The sequence below is a fragment of the Triturus cristatus genome, chromosome 10 (genome assembly GCF_964204655.1).
Source record: "Triturus cristatus chromosome 10, aTriCri1.1, whole genome shotgun sequence".
In the NCBI taxonomy this organism is placed as follows: Eukaryota; Metazoa; Chordata; class Amphibia; order Caudata; family Salamandridae; genus Triturus; species Triturus cristatus.
In genome coordinates, this window is record NC_140593.1 from 268894807 (window position 1) to 268919856 (window position 25050).

Genomic DNA, 25050 nt, shown 5'->3' on the forward strand with positions numbered 1-25050 from the left:
GAACCCTGAACCAGAGAGCCTAATTCCACCAAAACAAAGATGGCAGAGTTGTAAAAGGCATGTCCACTTCAGGTAGCCCACCTTTGGGGTGGCACTGACCTGAGAGGGAGACACTTCTCCTGACTAGCTAATTATTTCACCTGTCCTGATGGCAAATGGGCCCCAGGGCAATGGGCGGCATTTCCCCTGTGTGGGGAAGCCTTGGGTTGCATATTAAAAGCGGCAGAGGCCTTTGAAGCATACTGCCTTGATGTGCTGATCATGTAGCCATCCTGCTCAGAGGAGGTGACAACACCTCTGGCCAGAGCAGGTATTGTTTCAGCCCTCGGAGAGCATGGGCTCTCACCTGCAGCAGGTCAGAAACCTGTCTGTGATGGCAGGCTGCTCTACACCAGGCAGCCTGCACACTACTAGTAGGTAGGTTTTCAGGAGGCACCTCTACGGTGCCCGCTGGGTGCATGTATTAATGAATCAATCACTGGAATCAGTGTGGGTTTATTAATATGAGATGTTTGATATCAAACACCTCTAGTTTCAGTGAAGCCATCATGTAGCTGGGGAACTCATAAATACCAGTGTCCAGAACATTTTCTCGAAATTACTTCCCTATTCACTTGCAATATCTAAGAATCGACTTACTGGCACATGCATCAACGAAAAATCCAGTCGGTAAAATACCGAATCGGTAAAAGCAGCCGTTAGCGGGTGTCAAAAACCGAATCCCAATGCATCAACCCTAATCGGGATAAAATAAAGAATCGCAAAATAATTAACCGGAAAAATAACGAATCGCTAATAACCAACATGCAAAAATAATTATTCGCAAAATACCGAACTCGCAATCACCGAAATCACTATTAGCTCCCGACAAGTGCCAATGGCTAATAACCAATCGCTACTCAATGCATCAAAAATCGCAAATACCGAAAATCCAAAAAATCGCTATTTAGCATGAGCAGATTAAGGGGAATCAGAACCTGGAGGTAAAGTTACAAAAAAAATAAAAAAATCCTGGAAAAAAAGAAACATGTGCCACAGATGGTACCAATCAGTAAGCCCTTAAAATTGGCCCAGGAGACCCTGTTGGCTTGCACAAAATGGCAGCCCTCTACGTGCTTGCAAGGAGGATGCGAATCAATGCAGCAGGACAGCGCAGGAGAAGGGTCCAGGAGAGAGTCTTCAGAGTGCGCATCACATTGCTAGGACAGAATGAGGATGAGGTGTACGACAAGTATCGACTGAATCGTGCCATGATCATGCACCTAATTGCAGACCTCGAACCACTACTGCAGCACCAGACACATCGGACCAATGCAATTCCTGCGCACGTCCAGGTCCTATGCAGCCTGCACCTACTGGCCTCTGGAAGTTTCCAGGGGGTCATCGCCATAGCGGGAGGCGTATCGCAGAGCGCACTCTCACACTTCTTCCACAAATTCATTGATGCCATGCTGACAATGATACACACCCACATCAGCTTCCCCACAACCCCACAGCAGTTGTACCGCAACAAACAGGCATTCTACCATGTGGCCCATTTCCCCCATGTCATAGGATGCATCGACTGCACGCATGTCCCCATCTGTCCACCCTCTGCCAATGAGTACATATTCCGTAACCGGAAGTCCTACCACTCTATCAACGTGCAGGTTGTGTGCGATGCCAAGCACATCATCACGGACCTAGTGGCACAATTTCCGGGGAGCACACACGACTCCTACATATTCAGACACAGTGGCATCCACAGGCGCCTACTCAACGGAGAATTTGGAGAGGGACTCCTGCTCGGTACGTACACATACCTCTTTCAAACATGAGCACCACACATGTATATACATCACCATTGCTAAACCTTTGATTCCATCTTGTAGGTGACAGTGCATACGCCCTGCGGGAATATATACTCACCCCCTACATCAATCCAGCAACACCACAGGAGCAACGATACAACGCGGGGCACATAAGCACCAGGAATGTAATAGAGAGGACCTTTGGGATTCTGAAGAGTCGCTTTAGAATCTTACATAAGACTGGTGGTGCCTTGCAATACAAACCTGACACCTGCTGCAGGATTGTAGCTGTATGTGCCATGCTGCACAACATCGCAACCAGAAGGGGGATACCCATAGAGGTGGACAGGAATGACGACTACCGGGATGACCAATCACCCGCACAACACCGACAGGCACACGTCCCTAACACAGCTGAGGGGCAAAGGAGGCGGACATACATCACGCAACATCATTTCTGACCCAGGTAAGAATTAGCCATGACAATTTAATTTGTGGTGCTACTGTTTAATGCACAGGAGCACTGAGGTATGTGCAGGCACACATGAAAGAAAATAAGAGCTCCCCAAAACAAGTGTAACAAAACATGCTCGTTGTATTCACGGGTGTGCTAGTGTCAAATCGGAGAGGACCCTGGTTACCCCACCATGGTCATGGATGGCTTTCAGTATGTCTAGTGGCGCCTGCCACGAACGCCCAGCCTCCTTTCAGGTGTCTCCTCCACCTCACCACGGCCTGTCCCTGTGGCTGTGGAGCAGCGCGAACTGCGCCTCCTGGTGCTGGCCTCCGCCACGGAAACACTGCTCACACTTGAGGCAGCCTCACTGCCGTCCTCCCCTCCCAATGCGCTACCACTGAACGTACTGCTCTGCAGGTGTTCCACTGCAGCGGTCACCTGGCCTAGGGCCTTCGCAACATCACCGCAATAATGTCCCAGGTCCACCTGCAGTGACACCGAGCGGCGTGACAAAACAGCAGTGCTGTTGCACATCCTAGTGATGGCCTTCGTAGAGGCAGCGGACTGGAGCAAGTTCTGCCGGTGCCTCCTTCTCTCGCTGTCATGCCCTGCTCTCATGGCACGGGTGAGTTCCTGGATGTCCTCCCTCAGGTTCCCATTAGCCTCTGCCACCACAGTGGTCATGTCCCTCACTGCCGCTGTCAGGGTACGCATTTCCTTAGCTAGGCGCGCTGTGACTGCTGATGGTAGCCATGTGTCTCCCCTGCAGGTGCTGGACACGCAGCATCTGTTCCTCGATGCCACCATTTGGGGAGCTTGCATCTTCGCCTACATTTGGTGTACTGGGCAGAGACCTGCGGCGCAGTGGGACTCGGACACGTGCTGATGGTGCTGCAGGCGGTGGGACTATTGTTGGACCTCGGCCCGATGGTGTTGCAGGTGTCTGACATGCATCCATCACCTGCATGGGTGGGACTTGTGCCCTGCGTCTCCGCTGTTTTGTTGCAGTTGGCGCAGCAGCAGGTTGTGGTGGTGGTGGTGGTATGGTTGCTGGTGGAGGTGGTGATAGCGTCTCTGCCGGAGTGTCGACGTCAGACTCAGCTGGTGTCTCAGAGATGATTAGCCGGCACTGTCATCGGAATCACCAGGAGATGCATGTGTGTGTGAAACAGTGCATGGTTAGTGGGATTGTTACTACTAAGGTGTACTTTCTTACATACATGTCCTGCTATGATTCACTAAATATAAGTCTATGTCTAGCTTCTACTGATGTTGTGAAATATTTTATTTTTTCTACCTGTACATGCACACCAGGATGACATGACTACAACTCCCATGATGCACTACTGTTATGAGTGAAGAAGTGTGGTGCACTTCTGCATGCACACTGTGATCGTGCTGGGGGGATGGGAACGGTTGTACGCAATGCTGAGTATGGGCACAGCCATGCATCTTACCTTGGGCACTTGTGGCTGCGCCGGAGGTGTCCATCTGTGTGACTCCCACGACGGCCTCGGGCTCGATGGTCCCTTCTACCAGTTCCTCCAGGGCAGTGTTTGCAGGCACTGTTGATGGTCCCCCTCCTGTTCCAGCTGCCTCCCGGAGCCTTTCAGCGATCCTCTCCTTGGCCCGCTTCCTGAGGTCGTACCACCTTTATTTTAAATCGTCTATGCTGCGGGGCGTCACTCCCACCGCATTTACCCTCTCTCTGATGCGCAGCCATATGCAACGCTTTTCTGCCTCTGGCACCTTTAGGGACAGCTTCCCGAACAGCCGGTCGTGTTTGCTGCTCACCCCCTCGATCAGGTGCTCCAGTTCCCGGTCGGAGAACTTTCGCTTTCTCTTCCTCGCAGATTCAGCGCTGGCTGCTGCATCTTTGTCCATCCTGGTTGGGTAGGGTGGTAGTCCAGTCAGTGGTGAATCACTGGGCTCAGGCTGTCTCCAGTTCCTCCTCCTGTTAGCTCCTCAGGCGAGTGAATGAGGGTGGGGCTGCAGTACTTCCTGGTAGTGATGTCATAAGACAGTTCCCAGGGCGACCCGTTTTTAGCGAAATCGCTATTACCGATTTCGCTAATACCGATTTTGCTAATACCGAAATCGCTATTAGCTAATTCGGTAATACCGATTTTGCTTTTAGCTATTCGGTGTTTGCTATACTCGCTTATGTTGTTTCGGTAAATATTAGCGATTTTTAAGGAATCGCTAAATTTTACCGAATCTGTTGATGCATTCAGGAATGCGATTCCTTAATACCGATTCCTTATTTATCGCTATTAAGGAATCGCTTTTTGAAATGTTGATGCATGTGCACCTTAGACATTAAACGGGCATATCTGCACATGCAGTTAGGTCCACATATGTAGTACAGTGCAAACTGCCCTAGGGCTGTAAGGCCTGCTGTAGGGGTGACTTATCTATACTGCATGCAGTGTCTGCGGGCATGGCACAAAGGGTTGTGCCATGTCATGTCTTCACTTTTTTCTGCACCATGACATGCAGTCTGCGATGGCAGTTCGCATGTTGGTGTGAGGGGTATCTTAGGGTAGCTCAAACATGCCGCAGCCCTTAGCGACCCTCTTTAGTACTGCATGCTCTAGGTACCAGAGGTACCATGTACAAGGGACTTACAGACAGTGCTAAAGGTGTTGCTAATCGGGGAACAATTCTGCAGCTTCTTCAGCGACCAAACCTCAACAAAGGCTTGCCTCTCAATGGCACTCCAACGCTGCTCTCTGAGGAGTAACCTCATGCTAATGAAAGCAATAGGCAGGTCATGGCCATAATCATGGCTCTGGAAAAGGACTGCTCTAATCCCATGTTCAGAGTTTGTACTTCTTAAGAATGGGTGCTGAACACGTTGTTTTTTTCAGGGTGTCAAAAGCCTTTTGACAACTCACTGTCCTGTTTACGTTCTTTGGCATCTTCTTGTAATTAAGTTCTGCGAGGGGTGACGCAATGGTACCATAGCCCTACAAAAACCTGTGTAGGGGTGGTTGGAGCTTCCCAGTCCAGAATCGCCTGGATCTTGGGCTGTTAAGGTGTAACTTGGCCTCCACCTATAAGGTGGCCCAGGTATAAAACTGTGCCCTGCCCTATCTGGCACTTGCTTGCATTGATAGTGAGGCCAGCAGGTTGGAGAGACTTCAAGACCTTCCTAAGGTGGATCAAGTGGTCCTGCCAAGTGGAACTATAGACAGCAATATCATCTAGATATGTTGCACTAAAAGTTTCCATCGCAGCATAGACTTTATTCACCAACTTCTGGAAGGTGGCAGGGGCATTCTTTAATCCAAAGGGCATAACAGTGAACTGATAATGTCCATCTTGGGTTGAGAATATTGACTTCTCTTTTGTTCAAGGGGGGAGATCAATCTGTCAATACCATGATGTCAAATCAAAGGTACTGAGATATTTGGCTGCCCCTAACCTATCAAGTAGCTCATAAGCCCTATGAATTGGGTGTGCAGCTGTCTTGGTTACTGCATTGAGGCCCCTACAGTCCACACAAAACCTCAGCTCTGGTTTTCCACCCTTGGAATGAGGTTGTGGGGCTAAGATTACTGGGCTGGCTCAAGGGCTCTCAGAGGGTTCAATGACTCTCAATTCCAGCGTCTTGCTTTCTTCAGCTCTGATGCTCTCCTTAACTTGATCAGACTGTCTGTATATCTTGTGTTTGACAGGTGTATGGTCTCCAGTGTTCACAACATGGGTATGCCAGATAGTCTGATCAGAGTTTAGGGAGAAGAGCTCAGCATACTACTCCAGGACTTGCCAGTAGTCAGCTTGCTGTTGGGCAGAGAGGGTGTCTGAGAAGACAACTCCATCTACTGACCAATCTTTTGGGCTGTAGGAGAGGAGGTCAGAGAGAGGTTCACGCTCTGCTTCCTGATCCTTTTTAGTGACTATGAGAAGAGTCACATTAGCCCTGTTGTAGAAAGACTTTAAGAGGTTAACATGTATGACCCTGTGAGGGTACCTGGTAGTGTCTAGGTCTACCAGATAGGTGACCTCACCTTTCCTTTCAAGGATAGGGTAGGGACCACTCCAGTTGCCCTGGAGGACCCTAGGTACCACAGACTCAAAAACTCATACCTTCTGCCTTGGTTGGAACGTCATCAGTGCAGCCTTTTGATCATACCAATGCTTCTGGAGCTCTTTCTGGCCTCAAGGTTTTTGGATCCTTTACATATGTACTCTGCAATCCTTGAACGTAGGCCTAGTACATAGTCCACAATATCTTGTTTAGGCTCTTTGAGAGGTCTCTCCCAGCCTTCCCTAACTAGACACAGTGGTCCCCTTACAGGATGCCCAAACAGAAGTTCAGAGTGGGAAAACCCTACTCCCTTCTGAGGTACCTCTCTGCAAGCGAAATGCGGGCGTGGCAAAAGGACATTTTATCTCCTTCTGAGATTTTCAGGGAGTCCCATGATCATGCCCTTCATGGGTTTGTTAAATATCTCAACTTAACCATTTGTTTGTAGAGGATAGGGGATAGTGAACTTATAAGCCACACCAAATTCATTCCACATTACCTTTAGGTAGCCAGACATGCTGTTACTCCCTCTGTCTGACACTCCCTCCTTAGGGAAACCTGCTCTTGGAAAAATACTTAAGAGGGCTCTGGCAACTGCACAAGCAGTTACAGTCCTAAGGGGTATGGCTGGAGGCTACCTGGTAGCATGATTCACTACTACCAGTATGAATCTGTTCTCTGGTGCTGTTGGAGGGTCCAGGGGGCCAACAACGTCAACGCCTACCCTATCAAAGGGAACCCAAATCACTGTAAGTGTGATTAAGGGGGTCTTTGGGTGGTTACCTTCCTTGCCACTGACTTGGCAGGTAACACAGGCGTTATAAAACTCCTTCACCTCCTGGACATGTAGACGTGGCTGACGAACCTGCTCCAAGGCTTGCTCTGGCCAGAATGCCCAGCTGGGGGATTGTCATGGGCCAAGGAGAGTAAAAACTCTTTGTATTCCTGAGGCACTACCACTCTCCTAGTGATACCAGGTTTGGGGTCTCAGGTCTCAGTGTACAGGAATCTCTACTCCCAAAAGGTCCTATGGAAGAGACAGGCATCTCCCTTTTCCTGTACAGCAGCTTGCTGCCTCACGTTTTCAAGAGTAGGACAGGTCCTCTGTCCTTGGCAGAGCTCTTCCCCAGAGGGTCACCTGATCCTAGGAGCTCTTCCAGGTAAGGCTCAAGTTGCTGGAGTTCAGCTCCCTCTGGGGCTGACGGGTCTTCTCCCTGATGAGAGGGTACTGGAATTTGTGCTGATCAGAAGCTGGCTTCCCAGAATTCTTAGCTTTTCTCTTGGAGGTTTGGACACTCTTTCAGACTCCAACACCTCTTTTTCACCCTGGGCTTTGTTCTGTGCTGGGGTGTTTACGCACATCCTTCAGGGATTTCCTAGCATGGCTCCATGAGATCTTTCAGATCATTCACTAGCAGACATTCAACAGAAACTGTAGAGGACACGGCCACCTTTTTGTGGCCAGTATCTCCTCCCCACTCCAAGGTCACTATAGCCAAGGAATGAACCTTGGTCACATTTTCAGCTTTGGTGCCTGGATAAGTTTGTCAAGTCAGATACTCTCCTGCAGATATCAGTTTTTCAGTCACCATGGTGACACTTGCACCTGTATCTCTCAGTGCTTCCTCTCTGATCCCATTAATGTGAGGCTATTGTTTGTACTTCTCCAGATTACTGGGCCACACTGCCAGGGCAGCCACATCTACCCCACCCTCAGATACTAAAGTGGCTTCAGTGTGTTCTCTGACATGGTCAGGGCATACCAAGGATCCCATCAGGAGACTCACCACCCCAGTGGTAACTGGGGGTGCACTAGAGGAAGCCTTTTTGGGAGAGATAGGGTCTCCAGTTCGGTGCCCATTGGCTTTGCAATTATAGCACAAAACCTTCTTGGGACCCTAGTTCTCACCCTGGCACCCACCAGTGTATTGTTTTGGGGCTCACCCTCCTGAGAAGGTTTTTGGGGGGCTCTAGAAGACTCTTTTTTTGTCATTAGATTGCTCACCATCTATCCCTTAGGGGGGCTCAGCAGCCCCTTTCTTTTGGTCACCCCCACCATGAATTGTCTTGGTTACCCTAGTCAGTCCCAGTTCTTGGGGAGTGGCTGGAGGTAGGTCCACCAAATACTGATGCAATCTTTCGGACCACAGTTACTCAACAGTTGCTCTTTCATAATAAGATTAGAACACCCATCATAGTCTTGCACCTTGTTACCTTTTAGCCAGCCACCCAGTGTTTGACTGAGAAGTCTACAAAATCTACCGATGTCTGACTCAAGGTTTTACGAGTTTCCCTGATCCTGTAATACTCAATGGTGAATCCAAAGCTCTCAATTAAAGGTATCTTACAAGAGGTCATAGGTCTCAGAATCTGCCTCATTCATTGTCAGGAGTCTATCCCTACACTTTCCTGAGAACAGTTCCCAGAGTAGAGGGCCCAATACATCTGTCTGAGTTTATTCATCCCTCAAGCCCTCTTAAAGGATGTAAACCATTTGGTAATATCACCAGCCTCTACATATTTGGGGGCAATACCTTTGGGTATTTTAGCTTCATCTTTCTCCCTATTTATAATTCTGCTGTCACCAGAGATGGGTCCTAGGCCCTCTCAGCTCTCTCTTTTTCTATGACTAACATTTTGGTTTCTAAAGCTAGTCTCCTAGCTAGCTTCTGAAGTTCAGGATCCTTCTCCTCAACTTCATTTGGGGTACTACTAGTATTAGTCCCAGTAAAGGTGCTGCTAGTGGGTGAGTCCAAGTATTCATCACGGGCACCTGCATCCTCTGGGTCATTTGAATTATCTTCCATTGCCATGATTCTATCATGTTCAGCGAGCAGGGTCTGTAAATCAGCCTTTGTGCGTGTAGACCGCATGACAAGGTTCCAAGTTGTGCAGAGGCCCTTAAGTTGGGTCTACTTAAGTTTCATGTAGGGACACATGTTTAGCGCTTCTGCTTCAGACATGGTATCAGACCAGTTGGGAACTTTTTGGAGAGCTAGAAAAAAATCTACCAAACAGTACTTTTTAAAAGGCCTAACCGTCTAGGATTGTTTTTTTTAAAAATCGAATACTAATGGACTGGGAACTTAACTGAGGCCCTAACAGTTCAAGTTTTAGAAATTTGGGGAGGAAAAAAAACAAAAAAGAAAATAAATAAAAATTGACAAAACTTCAAAAATCCATTTTAACATACTCAATTGTGGATTTACTTTGTGGAGTCACGTATAGACCAAGCTGTCAGCAAATGCACAGTCTTGTATCCCTCCGCTGAACCACCAATGTAGGAAGCTAGTTCTCAATATCATGGATCAAAACAAGGTACACTGTGAAAAGACCCCAGGCAAACCCCATTTGGCTTACAGAGGCATAAATGATATCCCAGTGGTCTCTTTTGAGGTATTGTGAGCAAGCAGTTAGGCGTATCAGAAGGTAGTGCTAAGCATTTGCTGTACTCACAGAGGCAATAAAGGACAAACACACTCAAGAATAAATTCAAGACCAATTTACAAAAATAAGTGTTTTTTAATATAAATTTTGATACCAAGAACTTTGATAGCATGTTAGTACTTATTATATATAGAATTTTGCAGGTAAGTAAAACAGTTACTTAAAGGCTCCGATAAGCACCATGCTTTCTTTCCTATGAGAGGAAAGGCATAGGTAGCATACAAGTATTTATGGTCAGCTTCTGGGGGGTCTCCTTCGGTTCTTCAGCTCGTAGGGGGCCAAGGTCTGAAGTATTAGCACCAGTTACTCGTTACCTGCCCTGGGGTGTCTGTGTGCAGAGGTGCTGGTCGAGTTGGTGGCTGTGCGCACTATGCCTGTAAAGAGAAGGGGCGCCACCTAGAAACAGGCTACAGCGGGGGACTTGGGGGCAAGTATTTAGGCTCTCAAATGGGGGGCTTGGATCACAAGGGTCCGGGAGACAAAGGAGCACAGTCAGTTCATCGGTACCCAGGCTGGGGCACTCGGGTGCAGAGCAAAAAGGTCAGCTGGTCTCTGTGTATCCAGGAAGCCTTGCAGTCATCAGTCTCACCAGTTGAGGGTGCAATATCACGTGAGCTGGGCCACTCACGAAGGGAGTTTCTGTGGTACTGACATCCCTCGATGGCTGGTCTGTGTTGTCGGAGTCTGAATATGATCCCCATGGTCTTTGGTCGCTGCAAGGGGTCTGGTACCCTGGGTATTGGTCCTGTGTGGCTCTGGTTGGTCCTGATGTCCTCTCACTAGGTGGGGGAACTGATCTGACCTTCAGGAGCACAGGTGCCTTCCTGGGGAATGTGGTGTTGGGCTGGCCGGTGAGCTGCAACTCGGTGAATCAGACTTTGCTATTCGGTCCCTGCAGTGGAGGAGCTCCTTTACTCCAAGGGAGATTTCTGGCAATTTGCAAAGGGCTGGCAGTCTCCCAGGATTCTTGGAAGCTGGTTAGCTGCAGAACAAGTCACTGTTCGCGATTGTCGAGACTTAGTGCAGGCAGGCAGGCAGGGTTTGGGGGCAAAAATCCACAATCACTGTTCTGTTCTAACTTTTCTTTCAGCTCTTCATTTTCCTCTCTTCTTGACCCGTCGAATTTAAGTTCTAGGTGTAAGGGATGCCACCTAAATACTTAATTTAGGGGCATTACAGGAAGTGGCAGACAGTAGCTAATGGGCTACTTACATTTAGGGTGCCTACACCCTCTGCATGACCTCTTTCTGTGGAAAGTGGGAATAACCCTGAACCAGAGAGTCTAATTCCACCAAAACTAAGATGGTGGATTCTAAAAGTTGTGTCCACTCCAGGGATCCCACCTTAGGGGTTGTACTAGCCTGAGAGGGGGGACACGCCTCCTGACTGTCTATTTTTCCCACCTGTCCTAGTAACAAATGGGCTCCGGCAGGGGTTGGCATTTCCCCTGTATGGAGAAGCCTGGAGTTGCATATCAAAGGCGGCACAAGCCTTTGAAGCTTCCTGCCTTGATATGCTGATCACTTAGCCATCCTGCTTAGAATAGGTGACATCACCTCTGGCCGAAGCAGGCATTATTCCTGGCCTTAGAGAGCATGGGCTCTCACTTGAAGGGGTTCAGAAACCTGTCTGTGGTGGCAGGCTGGTCTACAGCAGTCAGCCAGCACACTAGTAGTTGGTACGGAGCCTGCGAGGGCAGTTTACATGTTGGTGCTGAGGATTCTCTGAGGGTGGCACAATATGTGCTGCAGCCCTTAGGGACCCTCTTTAGTACCCCATGCCCTAGGTACCAGGGGTACCAGGTCGTAGGGACTTACAGGGAGTGCTAAATGTGTTTGCCAATTGATGAACAATTGTACAGTTTGAGGGAGAGAGATCTGGAACTGGGGCCTGGATAGTTGGAACCTAGTGCACTTCTGTCAAAATTGAATAAGACTCCAGGCAAAACGTCGGGATGATAATGTAAAAAAAGGGGCACTTTCCTACAACATCTCATCATGTGTTTATGACTGCCTTTTTTATTTCAGCTATCGTGTGTGTGTTCTTTAAATCTGTGGTTAAACCCTTGATGATAGAGCCGAGGTTTGAGGGGAAGTAGCTGCTTTTGGCACTCTGGCATTTTATTTCCAACCATACACCTTATCTTGCACTACGCACTTTGTTAGAAGGTTGGTTAGTTACTCAACCTTTAGGAGCCATATTGTTAGTTTCAACTTTGGGCGGATTTCCCAACTCCACATTATTACACTAGGTGGGTCATGGGGAGGCTTCCTGGAGGACTACATTGCTTTGGACCCTGCACTTTACAGGATCATAGCTATGCTGGGTCTACTCCAGGGTTTTATAGGGAGGGAGGCAAGGGGAGGCCCTAGACAAGCTCCTCTAGGAATAGGTGTGATCTATTTGTGTGTAAATCTTGATCAAATGGTTATGTCAAATGTACAACTTGTTTCTTTGTTCGTTATGTTTTTTATTTACTAATAAAATTAAAAGCTGTAAACAAAAAACCTTAAGTTGTACAGAACGCTGCTGCCTGAACCTTGCTCAACATCCCTAGACACAACTCTGTCTGGAAGGCTTTAGCCACTCTTCATTGGCTCCCATGCCAGCAGAGAGTCCAGTTCAAGGCCTGATGCATCGCCCATAGGGCACTTTTAATTAAAGGCCCGTCCATTCAACGACCTCTGGTCTCACCATACACCGCAAGTAGAACTCTTGGATCTACCAATGCAAGACCCGCCACGGTCTCAACTATATGAAGAGCAAGAAGCGGAGGGCACACATTCAGCTACAATGTGGCCAAGCTATGGAATGCCAGCAGCGGCCCTTCCATCAGGGCGGAAGAGCGCCGCCACCACCACCAGTACATAAAACGATAATAAAACGGCCTGTTTTATTATCGTTTTATTTTAATCCCCTGGATCTTAGAGGCGGGCCCAGGGGATGAAACTGCTGGTGGGGGAGTGGTGGGCACTCCCTTCACTGCGCATGAGGTGTTTGGCTGGCCGTCTCAGGCTGGCCATCCCCTCATGCGCAGTAAAGCTCTCTCCAGACTCAGCTGCGTTTCTGGGGCTGGAAAGAGCAGACACAGGCTCCCAGTCTGCCTGGGAGCATGCGAGAGCGGCTTCAGGATTTGCCATAGGGCAGGCTGGCAGCCTGTGCTCAGCCCCAGTGCCCAAAAGCAGAAAGAGCTGATGCGCGGGAGATGGCGACGACGGAAGCATAAAGGTGAGTTTATTATATATATATATATTTTTTTTTTGTATTCAAACTCTCCCCACCTCCCTCCTCTCTCCTCTGGCCTGTCCCGCTTCACCCTTTAGCAGAGGGTGCGCCACTACAGTGGAATGCCCTTTCTGACAACATGCAGCTAATGGATACTGAACTGGCACTTTGTAAAGCTCTAAAAACTTGGCTATTTGACAACTAAAACTTCCCAAATGCTGTTAGGCATAGTGGTGTAATTAATGTTGTGTTTCTAGCGCTGGGATTCCCACAGGTAACCATGTGCTTAACAAATGTGCGCAAGATAAGATAAGATGTTTACGGTGTAAAGATCATAGCTATTATTCTGTAGTTGTGTGGTTAGCCATCTTGATTTGATGTGAACTTCAGACATTATTACTGAGAGACCAGATTTTGTAGGAATGAGGTCAATTATGCTATTCTTTTTCTTTGTGGCTTCAAGGAGTGATACAACCCAACCACCTCTGAGGGACAAGGCCTCATGATGGCTAATTTTGTTTTCCTAGAGGAACAGCACATCTCCCTTCAAATTGCAACCGTATTCCGACACCTTCCTCTTTTTAACAGGTTGGTTAATGCCTCTACTGTTTTATGGCAATATTGTAATGTCAGCCATTGGCATGTGTGAGACTGCAACTGTGTGTGTGTATGGGTAGTAGTGGGGGTGGGTGATTTTAGCATACTTGTGTTTGGGTAGAACAGCTGAAAGGGGGATTCCAAGGGGCATATTTATGAGAATTTGGCACAGGGCAAGGTAGCAAGTCACCCTGTTGAGCTGCCCTGCGCCAACGTGAAAGGGCAGGAATGCACCATATCTATAGCATATGGCGCATTCCTGTCCTTTCCCCCCACACTGGCGCCATTTCTGCAGCATAGCGCCAAACTGACCAACCTTGCACTGTGGTGTAAGGGTGCTTGTGTTGCATGCAGGATTGTTTTTGTGCAGGAATGGGCCACGTTCCTGTACAAAAACAATCCTGGGAGGCTTTTTCCTCTTTCTATGTGTGCTGCTTAATGCAGCACACATAGAAAGAGGAAAAAAACTAGGAGAATTAAAGTTATTTCTGCTCTGTGCGTCTCCCCTGGGGAGGTGTAAGGTGTTGGTACATCTCCAGGTTCACATGGTCTTGTGAATCTGGGAGGCTTCCAAATCCATGGGTGCTGTGTGGGAACACCCACCGCAACGCCCATGGAACGGCTCCCTAGTGTAGAGTGAAAAGTGGCGGCTAGTGACTTTTGAAAGTGGTGTGGCATTAATGTTGATGACAAGAAAGATCCACAGAGTGATTGAACAAAGTAAGCAAGATCAATTGATAAAGTTGGTCTGAGTAAATTAAGAATACTAGGCAAAATATTGTAATTTACAGCACATTTTTATTTTAAAAAATTGGTTCCAACGCAGTGCATTTGAAAAGTGATTCGGAAGAGATACCGTACTATACCAGTAATTTTTAATAGCAGGGAAGCTGTAACTTACAAAACAGTTTGAAAAGAAGGTTCATTTACCATTCAAGAAGCCACAAGCAGGCTGGAGCCAAGTACTAAGGCCTCTGAACTTAAAGCACAGTTGAAATTGTATAATAATTAAACGCAATGCTATCTTTTGGATATATTACCTTTTCAATTAATGGATGCATTCAAGTTTAAAAATAGAAAAAGTAGGGGAAATCGATTAATTTAGCAGCCCAGCATTCTTGTGCATTTGAAAGGAAGGTATCTTAGGGAAAGACATTTCATGCATGAAACAGACTCTTCAAGGGCCCTGAAGGGTTTCATGGCAGTCGGCCTTATACGTGACTGTCTTTGCTTTTATCTTGCTAACTCTTTAGTCCTTTAAAGGTAAGCTGCCCTGACGGACTCAGCCCTAGTTAAACTAGTCTTTTCAGAAGTGAGATTGCTCTTTAATTGACTTGTGTACAGATGTTTCCAAAATAAGCCTGCCATGCTACTGACTATACCCCAGCCCTACCTACCGCCGTATCCAATGTCAGTCTGCCAAGTCTCTGGGACACATGCCTTTCAGGAAACCTCGTGATTTCCTTGCAGGCTGGGTGGGGCACCTTTGCCAGCAAAGCCAGATAGCCAGGGTCTCACTCCCAAGGTCAATAAATCATATCAAGAAAAGTGCAAGCATCCTATCTAAGAGCCATGCTTGAAATGGAATTAGTAATAAGAGAAAACGGACTGAACCGGCTACGTCTTACGGAGGCAGGTCTCAAAAGCACTGCACGTATCAAAGACAATGCACTTAAATAAATCTATTTAAAGGTTCAATGAGACTGCGAACAATAGCTGGCATAGGTAAGGCAATCAATAAAGTCATGTGAACGCTTGATAATTTTCAACGTATAATGATCATAATATTCACATGCTCACAGTCTTGTACCAGCACAGGGTCGTTGAGGCTGCCGCAGGGGCAGTTCATCTATAGATGCAAAAGGGCGTTGACCCCCTACGTACGATACGACCCAAAGCATACAATATTTTTTAACATGGCAGACTGACATTGGATCAGGCAGTAGGCAGGACTGGGGTATGTCAGTAGTATGGCATGCTTATTTTAAAGATCTGTACACAAGTCAATTACAAGCAAGCTCACTTCTGAAAAGACTAGTTTAACTGGGGCTGAGTCAGTCACAGCAGCTTTCATTTAAAGGACTAAAGAGTTAGCATGATGAAAGCAAAAACAGTCACCTTCTTTCTATTCTGCTTTGTTAGTTACAGCTTCTTAGCCATTAAAAATTACTAGTAGATTACAGTACCTCTTCTGAATCGTTTTTTATGTGTATTGCATTGTAAACCACATTTTTATGAAAATGTGCGGTAAATAACACAATTTTGTCAAGTATTCTTATTTTAATCAGACTCACTTTGTCAATTGGTCTTGCCTAATCTGTTCAACCACTGTGTGGAATTTGTCATCAACATTAACGCCTCACCACTTTCAAAAGTCACTAGCCACCACTTATTTCAACAAACAGCAATACGCCACCCTATTGGCTGCAAGACAGTCAAGAATTGCTGACAAGAATCAGCTCCCCTGCAAACCCTCATCACATCTCCCATATATAGATACCAATGAAATGTGTGCCCACCAGGCTACATTACACTCACCACACATACAGGCCAAATTGCACTCGCCATAGATGGGCATAACCCTACTCCCTATCCACATAAATGCTTCTTTCTCAGTCTACATTTATTCTGTTCTTCTCAGGACAACTGACACATCAGGCAGAAAAACCATCACCAAACTGTCTACATCTAAGTCCACACTTATCCTGTCCCTTTAGACCACCAAGCAGTCCCTCTGTATCTATCTCCAAACACCCCTAGAATAAAGTAAAACCTGGCATGATAAAAACAAAAAACACAACAGATGGCATTATGTAACAATCCACGTCTTTAGTGTCTTACAAACCGTCATATCCTCCTTTTGGAGGTAAACATTGAAGCTGGCCTACCTACCTCTTGTCATTGGCACCTAGAGCCTCATCCATAAAGCCATTAGTGCTCATAAAAGAGAATTGCGAGTGCAAATGGGTGGTGTTGGACCTGGCCATTTTTGCAGGGTTATCCCCAAACTTTTTGACTTCTTCATCCTATTTTCTGACCCTCTTTTTGTTGGCTTTGGGGCAAAGGGCACTTTACCAATGCTAATCAGTACTAAAGTGCATGTGTTCTCTCATTTAAACTTGTTATGGTTGGCTTACACCTGTTTGGCATATTTATTTACCTGTAAGTCCCTTGTCCAGTGGTATCCCATATACCCAGGGCTTGTAAATTAAATGCTACTTGTGGGCATGCAGCGCTGCTTGCATCACCTACAGTGGTAGCCTTTCAAACCTTTCTCAGGCCTGCCACTGCAGGGCTGAATACGCAGTTTGCTGCCACATTGACTTGGCATTTAAAATTATTTGCCATGCCTAAAACTCCTCTTTTACCTCATATAGGTCATCCCTAAGCTAGGCTCTAGGTAGCTCTATGGGCAGGGTGCTGTGTGGGTTAAAGGTAGTACATGTGCCTTTATTGTATGGAATGTTCTAGTAGTAACAAACACCCAGTTTCATTTTTCACTACTGTGAGAACTGCTCCTTTCATGTGATAGCATTGGGAATTCCCTTTGCAAGTAGTAATTTCTGATCTGAAAGGAGTAGTGTTGCCATGTTTGGTATGTTTAGAATAGTGGTGTAGGTGGATTTTTCATTATTATTGTAGGAATGCCACTTTTAAAAAGTGGGCATTTCTGAGTGCTATGACACTTTGTGCTTTGCAGTCTGACTCCAATCCATGTCTAGGGCATAATTACAACTAGGCTTTGTGCATACCTTCTAGACAGCCATCACACAGGAAGGGTTGGGGTGTAAGGGGTGTTGGGTCATGTACTTGTCCTCGGAACACCTCGTCACAAGCACATGACCCAACACCTATGAGACCTCCACTGGCTCCCCGTCGAGAAGAGGGTCACCTTCAAGCTCCGCATCCAAACCAAATAAAATCCCTCAACAACATGAGACCCAAACACCTCAATGAGAGAGCCTCCTTCCACGTACCCAAAAGGAACTTCTGCTCCGTCGATCTTGCCGTAGCAGAGGTCCCTCGCATCCGCAGACACAGAGCAGGTGGGAGAGCTTTCTCCTACATCGCAGCCAAGACCTGGAACGAGCTCCCGATGAACATCAGACGCTCCCCCACCCTGCACACGTTCAGAAAGGGCCTCAAGACCTGGCTCTTCCACTGATCTGGAGCTGCCACCCCTCCCCCCCCCCCCCCCCCCCCCCCAGCGCCTTCAGACCCTCATGGGGGATTAGCGCACTTTACAAGCCCCTGATTGATTGATTGATTGATTTGTGCATACATTCCAGACAGCTATCACACAGGAAGGGTTGGGGTGTAAGAGGGTTACATCTGCATACTGAATGGTCTTCCCGGGCTGGGAGAGAGGGAGGCATGGCACACTTACATTTGTATAGACTGTGTCCTGCCCTCACACAAAGGGCTTATTTACCCCCATGTATGGAGCTGGGGCTGGGGTTGAAAGGGGTGTTGTGCACTTCTAAGCTTCTTTTGAATTAACCTACACATCAAAGACATTTTGAGTATAAGTACGGGGCTCTGACCCCATGATTTTAGACACTGTGTTGGACTTATAACCAGACACTACTGTGCTACATGCTGCACCAAAGGACTGCTATGCTGCCAGAAAATATCACCATTTGGACTGTTTTTGCTCTGTTGTGCTGACCTGTTTGGCTGCTAGAGACTGTGCCACTTTGCTAAGAAAGCCAGTGGGTTGGTCTGCTGCCTGCCTGTCTATGCCTTGTGCTCCCCAATGTTCTCAAGGGGCTGGTGGCAACGCCCTCTGCTATGTGGGGGTTAGAAGGATTCCAGTAGCAGCCACGGAATAGCCATGGGACGCGCAGTAGGAAGGCCTTCAAACTTTTCTCTCCAGCGCATGTTGAGTCCTGGTTGTACTAAAAGGATGGTTCGTGGTTAGCACTTTGTCATTCTCCAACAGGCCTTTTGCTCAAAGCGCACACTACCTAGTACCCCCGGGGCACAAGCAGGCACCTACGTCAGTGCACTCCCAGTTTCAGGAGCTTTCTTTGCTAAGGGAAGCCGACGTACGTGGACACCAGCGTCTGCTTTTGTGCATTTCTCAGCTTGCTCTGTGTGGTGGGCACTTCATTTATGGGGGCAGTGCTGGGCATTCTGCCCAATCCACCGGCTACGTGTGACTCAGTATTTGGGTTTTCATCCTGCGCCGCGCTATTCAAAGTCTGAGAGACCATCACTGATCCGCGGGTAGGCGTCACATTGAGGCGAGATCGACCAGACTAGTTACGCTTGGTGACCCCCTCCTCCACCCGTTACAGCAGGCTCATGGAGTATTACCTCTTACATTACATAATCAACACATAGTCTGTACTGTTAGGTATCATATCAAGTGCATAACATTAATGCATATTTTCATTTTTCACTATTTGTATATAGCACATCCATTGGGAAAACTAATTTAGTGAGTACTGAGAGGATCTTTCTAGTCCAGAAGAAGAAGCCTTTGCTTCGAAACATGTTGACTACATAGGAGTATCCGCACATTATAGGCAGGACATCTCCGCATCACTTTTTAACAGGTTCAGCCTCAATGACCTAATAAACTTTTTAAGTCCACGAGGCCAGGTACTTTTTAACTCACTTACCCATATTCACTCCCGACCTCTCCTCTCACTACCCTATCACTACACATAGTATTGTCATAAAAGTGCTAATCATAGGTCGTAGCACACCCCGTCCCGCAGCGGGCGGGAAGACCCCTATGATGAAGCATGACACCAAGGGCCCTTTTGGTGTGTGAGGGGTATTTAAGCAAACACTGTGTGCTTCCACATTTGGATGAGCGACACACTTCCCTAAAACATAGCTAGACCCTTTTTAGGTGGATCTTTTTGATTTAATTACAGACCACCACATTGTCAGTGGAAACCCAACCCTGCCTCGAGCCAACAGGAGAGGAATTCCCCACAACCAAGGAGCCTTTCCACAAGCCGATGCCCAGGTTGGACGCAACCTTGGGGCCGGCCCGGCTCGTACACAGGGCTGTATTGTGACTGCTGGGCAGCTTCCTAGTGAATGTCTGCTGCCGGGGGTGCCAGTGAGGTCTCCCCCGCTGTCATCGATAGTGTATGTGCCCACCTCGTGTTGGCGCATACTTTCGGTGGCACTTGTTCTTCAGTGGTGGCATTCCATGGAAGTCCTCGACAGAAGCCCCCACTTCATGGAGTGGAGAATCCCTGAAATGACCGTATTCACTGTAGTAGGTGTGCAGATGCTCCTGTAACCTACATTTGGGACTCAGATTACCATCCAACACATAATAGAGGTGCAGATGCACTGTATCTTTATGCTTATGATGGTATTTTGTAACCCAGATGTTACTGATGATATGTGATGACCATAGTTGGTGATTTAGGAAATACAATGATGTTTGGTGATTCATATGTTTTCTCTCACTAACCTAACTGCTGCATTTCATGACCTGATGTTATTATATATATTGTTTTTGCCTTGCGATGTCAGGATAACTAGTATTATTTCAGGATGTGCATTGTATGTGCAGTGATGGTGTTTTCATGACGTGTGCAACATATAAGTCTTCATCCTATTGAACTAACTGTGGTGTTTGACAATTGCCTAGTTGGAAAAGTAATTATTGGTGTATGTGGTTTTGGTCAATGTTTATCAGCAATACAGAAACATATTTTTATATCATATTGTGTGGAGTCTCTTTTGTGGTGTATTTATTGTGTCACTGGTGCGAGTGTGTTGCACAAAAGCTTTACACATTGCCTCTGGGATAAGCCTGACTGCTCTGGCCAAGCTACCAATGGGGTGAGCAGGGTTTATCTTGGGTGTGTAACTTCCTTACCCTGACTAGAATGGTGGATTCTGCCTGGCTTTGGTGCCTATCCTAGCCTACCAGAAACTCCATTTCTAACAAGCAGATTTACCGCTGGAAAAAAACTTAATAAAATGTGCCTTTGTAGCCATAAATCCTTGTACTCCTGCGTAATATTATCTTATGCTTGGGTAATATTATGCAGGAGAAATCTCCACAAAATGTTCTGTGGTGGTCAATCCTAGGTGTGGTTAGCCTTAAACCTGTGCGAGTACCCCTAAACTCATCAGTTTGTGAGTATTCACAAACTCTTCTCAACCCTTGTCTGCCCTGTAAATTGTCAGCAATTTGCTCCTGTCAATGTCACGGACAAGAGTACATTCCTTTCCATGATTGGAAGAGTGATAGAACACTTCCAAACTTCGTGGGGATGTACAGTAAGGGATTTCTTGACTGGCAAAAGTATGTTCACAGTGGAGAAAAAAAACAAAAACTACGGCGCTGGGACATTTCATACAGATCTCCGTTGTTGGGCATTATTTGGACCTGGGAATTCCCAGATGTCCCCAGTTTATTATACTGGTGCACTCATACTGGACCACATCGACCTGCCTTTTTCGCAAATGCTGATTTACTTGACTTAAGCCCTGATGAAGTTCTCGGTTGAGAGCGAAACGCGTTGGCTGAGTTTAATGTTTCATTAAAACTTGAACATATTAATTGGAGAATAAAGACTTTTCAAAATACAAGAGTTTCTTGGACTTCTTTGCCTGCCGCACACCCACTTGCAGCTGCATCTTTCATGATCTGGAACACAGTGGCATCATGTGACGGCTGGTGCCGGGGTTTGCAACCCACTCCTTTCTTGACCACAAACCTTAACACCTCTCCACCATATATGTTTTTATTGATTGATTAAATTGGTTTCAGAGTTTTGTATTCCGTTAACATGCCAATGTTTGCTAACTTTGAATTCCCTAGCATATATCGTAGGAGTAAAAGGTAATTGTATGTTCCAGATACAATGTCCTTGATCATGTTGTCAAGATAACTGCACATCTAAGGCTCTAAAACTGTAAATCCATGTAGAGGATATTAGTTGTGGGTAAAAAGAAGGATTTCTCTGGCGTATAGATTAAAATGATCCAGTCACCTATGTATCTTCATCAAGCTGCTGAGACTCCAAATATGTTTCAGAAAAAATTGAAGGCTTGCCTATGTGATGACAAACAATGCATGTGTGACACAACAACTCACTATTACCATTATTAGGTCTGGTGTCAGCCAACACCTTTTGATTTTAATACAATTATATGTCTAATATGCTTACTTATCTGGACTTTCTGCCAGACCTCTTCATCCACTGGCCTTGGACTAGTTTTTGTGCCATTCACTTCTTTCATTCATTCACTTACAACAGCTTACAGCATGGGCCAGTGGTTCAGCCCACTTCAACCATTGGCTAATGTCACTGTGAGTGACAGCATTCTGACTTTCCACAAGGAGTACATCCATGAACAAAGTAAATCCAGTAGTGCCAGGAGTGCCTATGGCATTGTTTGTTTTTTGAGACCCAAACATGTTGTCTTTAGCTAATGTTTTTTATAAATTGACAAGGGCTTGACAGCAGCTTCCCCAACAATAAAGATTTTCCAAAACCATGACAAAACAAAACAAGAATTGAGAAAGATAAACGACTGGTGGCTAAAGCCAGACCCATTGGCTTTGCTAATGGTGGTTAGATTACATTGTTCTGTTACAAACCATTTTGAGTGTATTGCACTTTGTTACCCCTGAGGCATGGTTCCGCCGACTAAAGTATTGTTAAAAATGTCTTTAGTCAAGCTGGCTCGGTCATGATTTATTGTTCATCTGACCTGCCTTTAGAATGCATAGGCCTTGGTCACAAATGGAACGCAAAATTCAGATCCGTGCACAGTGATCGGTGTTCTAACTAATGCAAAGTTTATCACCCGTGGAGGTTAAAGGGTGCAATAAACCCCATATCCATGCAATATTCCACAGGTTAATTTGGGTAGGTCAAACCCAGGAGAAATATTCTTGGTATATTACCTGGAAATTCAGAATTCAGTGCAGTCGTCACCAAATTCTGCTACTTGTGCTACATTTCCAAGTTTGAAATTAAAATAGGCGGTTGCTACCCAACCCAGTAAAGGCCACATTCTGCAAAGTTGGTATTACCTGAGTTGAGTAAATCCCTCATTCTCCTCCACGCTATTAGTGATTTGGCTTGGGTACACATTCTCCTTCCTCACGGCCAGAGCCTGGATGCCCTCCCTCTCCAACTCAGACAGACAACATCTCTCCCCATCTTCATAAGAAACCTCAAAACCTGGCTCTTTGGCAGACACCCTCCTTGATGGACTGAAACCAGCGAAACCCCCCTCCCCCAGCGCCTTGAGACCCTCACGGATGAGTAGTAGCACTTAACAAACACATGATTGATTGATTGATTGATACACATAAATTAATAAAACAATGCATCACACTAAATTGAAAAATGCTTGTGTGAAAATAAGTATTGTGGGACTAGTTTTGAGATGGTTGGTAGCAAAGAGTCCTCTGATTTCTAGAGGATCTGCAACATCTGGTCAAGATTCCAACACCATGAAACTTCCCCCGCCACATTTACCCAATTGCAGCAGAAATTCCCCAATGGATTCTCCTCCAGATTAAACACTTCTTCCAGAAATGTGGAGTTTTCACTGTGAGCCAACTCTAAATGAGGCCCACTATGGCTCGACTCTAAATGAGGCCCATTTTAATGAGGCAACTCTAAAGGAGGTCCATTCGAATGACCAGGACCAGCCTTTATCATGGGTGAGCTGGGCCTAGGGTGCCAGTTTTGTGAGGGGTGCATGGAGCTGTGTGCATTAAGGTTATGCCAACAGTTGCGCCTTCTCATCTTGCTGTAGCCTTGTCCTTGTCCCAGCCGGTTCGTTTCGGTCCGATTTTGCAGTTTAAAGTGGTATTAGTCCTTCATCATCATACGGCTTGTGAGGGTTTTAACACCCCTTTAGCCCCCTTGCTTGTCCTCCCTTCACCCTCGGACCCCTGCTGGCACACACGGCAGTACTGGGTACCCAAAGCAGCCCTAGCAATTAATCGGACAAGCCCTGGGGGGCTTTTGTTACTGGGGATCGGGGAGGGGGGCTTTTGTTACTGGCGGTCGATATTTCAGCACCACTGCAAAATTAGCCCCCACTGCTCCAAAACCAGCCCCCACCCTACAAGCTTCCCGAAACGCCTGATGCCCACTATGGCTAGTCCTGCCCTGCTGGCACACATCAACAAAGCCATCATCTGCGTGACACAGCTAGGCTACGAGTGATTTAGGTGAGCTGGGGGAGGTCCGGGGATGTATGTGCTCAATGCCAGTCCCTGCTCATCCAGGTACTGACCAGGGAACACAAAAGGGACCCCCTGCTGCCTTATTTGATACACTACCATCAGCAAGGGCGCCAATTTTTTTCTCTGCTCAGCCCAGGCCCCGCTAATGACGTAACTCTAAATGAGGCCCACTCTAATGACGCAACTCCAAAAGAGGCCTGGTATGATGTCGCAGCCATAAATAAGGCCTACTCTAACCCCACTTGACTATTACGTGATTGTGGTTTACAAACCCGCGCTGGGGAAACTTAAATTGTATTACCGCCCTGCAGCCCCCATGCCTGTTCAGCCAGCATTGCTGGCCTGTTCTTGTGTTTTCCCAGGATTACCATGAGTCTGTTTTTTAATGATTTGTAGACACTCTTCTAGGTATTGGGGCGAGGGTCTTTGCAGAAGAGAACCTCAACGAAAATACACAAAGCTATAAAAGTCCATGAGGTCATTTCTCTTAAAACCGGTGCCATGTCGCCCCCCTTAGCTTGTTAATAAGTAGGAGTGTGGAGCTGGGGTGGCGTCAAGGGTATCATGGTTGTGGTGACAGGGAAACATAAAAAGAGGAAATGCTTTAGAGTAAGGATATTTGAATGCCTGCGTTGTGGATCTAACGTCATAGAATGTGGAAGTGGAGCCCGCCGCAGCTGGCCGCTGCAGGTCCCAGACGGCAGCAGTCACCGTGTTTGACGACACACACGGCTTGTTTATGATTGGCGTGGGCGCCCGCGGACAGGGCGGTGGGAGCGGAGTGATCTGCTGTCCCGGTAAAAGTTCCCTCAAAAAGCCTTGGTCACGGCCACGAATAAAGAAATGCACACGCGATAAAATATATACCTGAGAATTTTTTTTTTTTACAAGGACGTTTAATATTCCCCTTTATTTTATAAATGTTATGCTCGTGCCGTGTTTGCCGCTCGATGGATAGGAAAATAAAAGTCCATTGAGATCTAACAAAAGAAAGGTAGTAGGTACGGTAGGTAGTTCAGTCGGTTATCACAACCACCATATTGGCGCCCTGGCCACCATCCGCCACTGTATGAAGTTAACGGAACCTGCACTAGCAACACTGGCAAAGTATCACTTGTGACCTAATACGCAAAGATGGGTCAACAGCCAGTGAGTAGTATAACGTGCATTTAATCTAACATCTTCCAAAGCCTAAAATATCTCCCATTTGCACTTTCATCTCTTTTAACTTTCTATACAATATTTTAAATTACATATAGCACACGCTGATGTCTAAAACATCTTCCTCGTGCATTTCCATCTGCTT

General features: G+C 46.7%; 1 protein-coding gene across 11 annotated transcripts in view; it reads right to left on the reverse strand.

Annotated features, from left to right (window-relative positions):
- HEPACAM2 (HEPACAM family member 2) overlaps window positions 1-25050 on the reverse strand; it is a 474652-nt gene that overhangs the window by 448852 nt on the left and 750 nt on the right. The window lies entirely within an intron of this gene.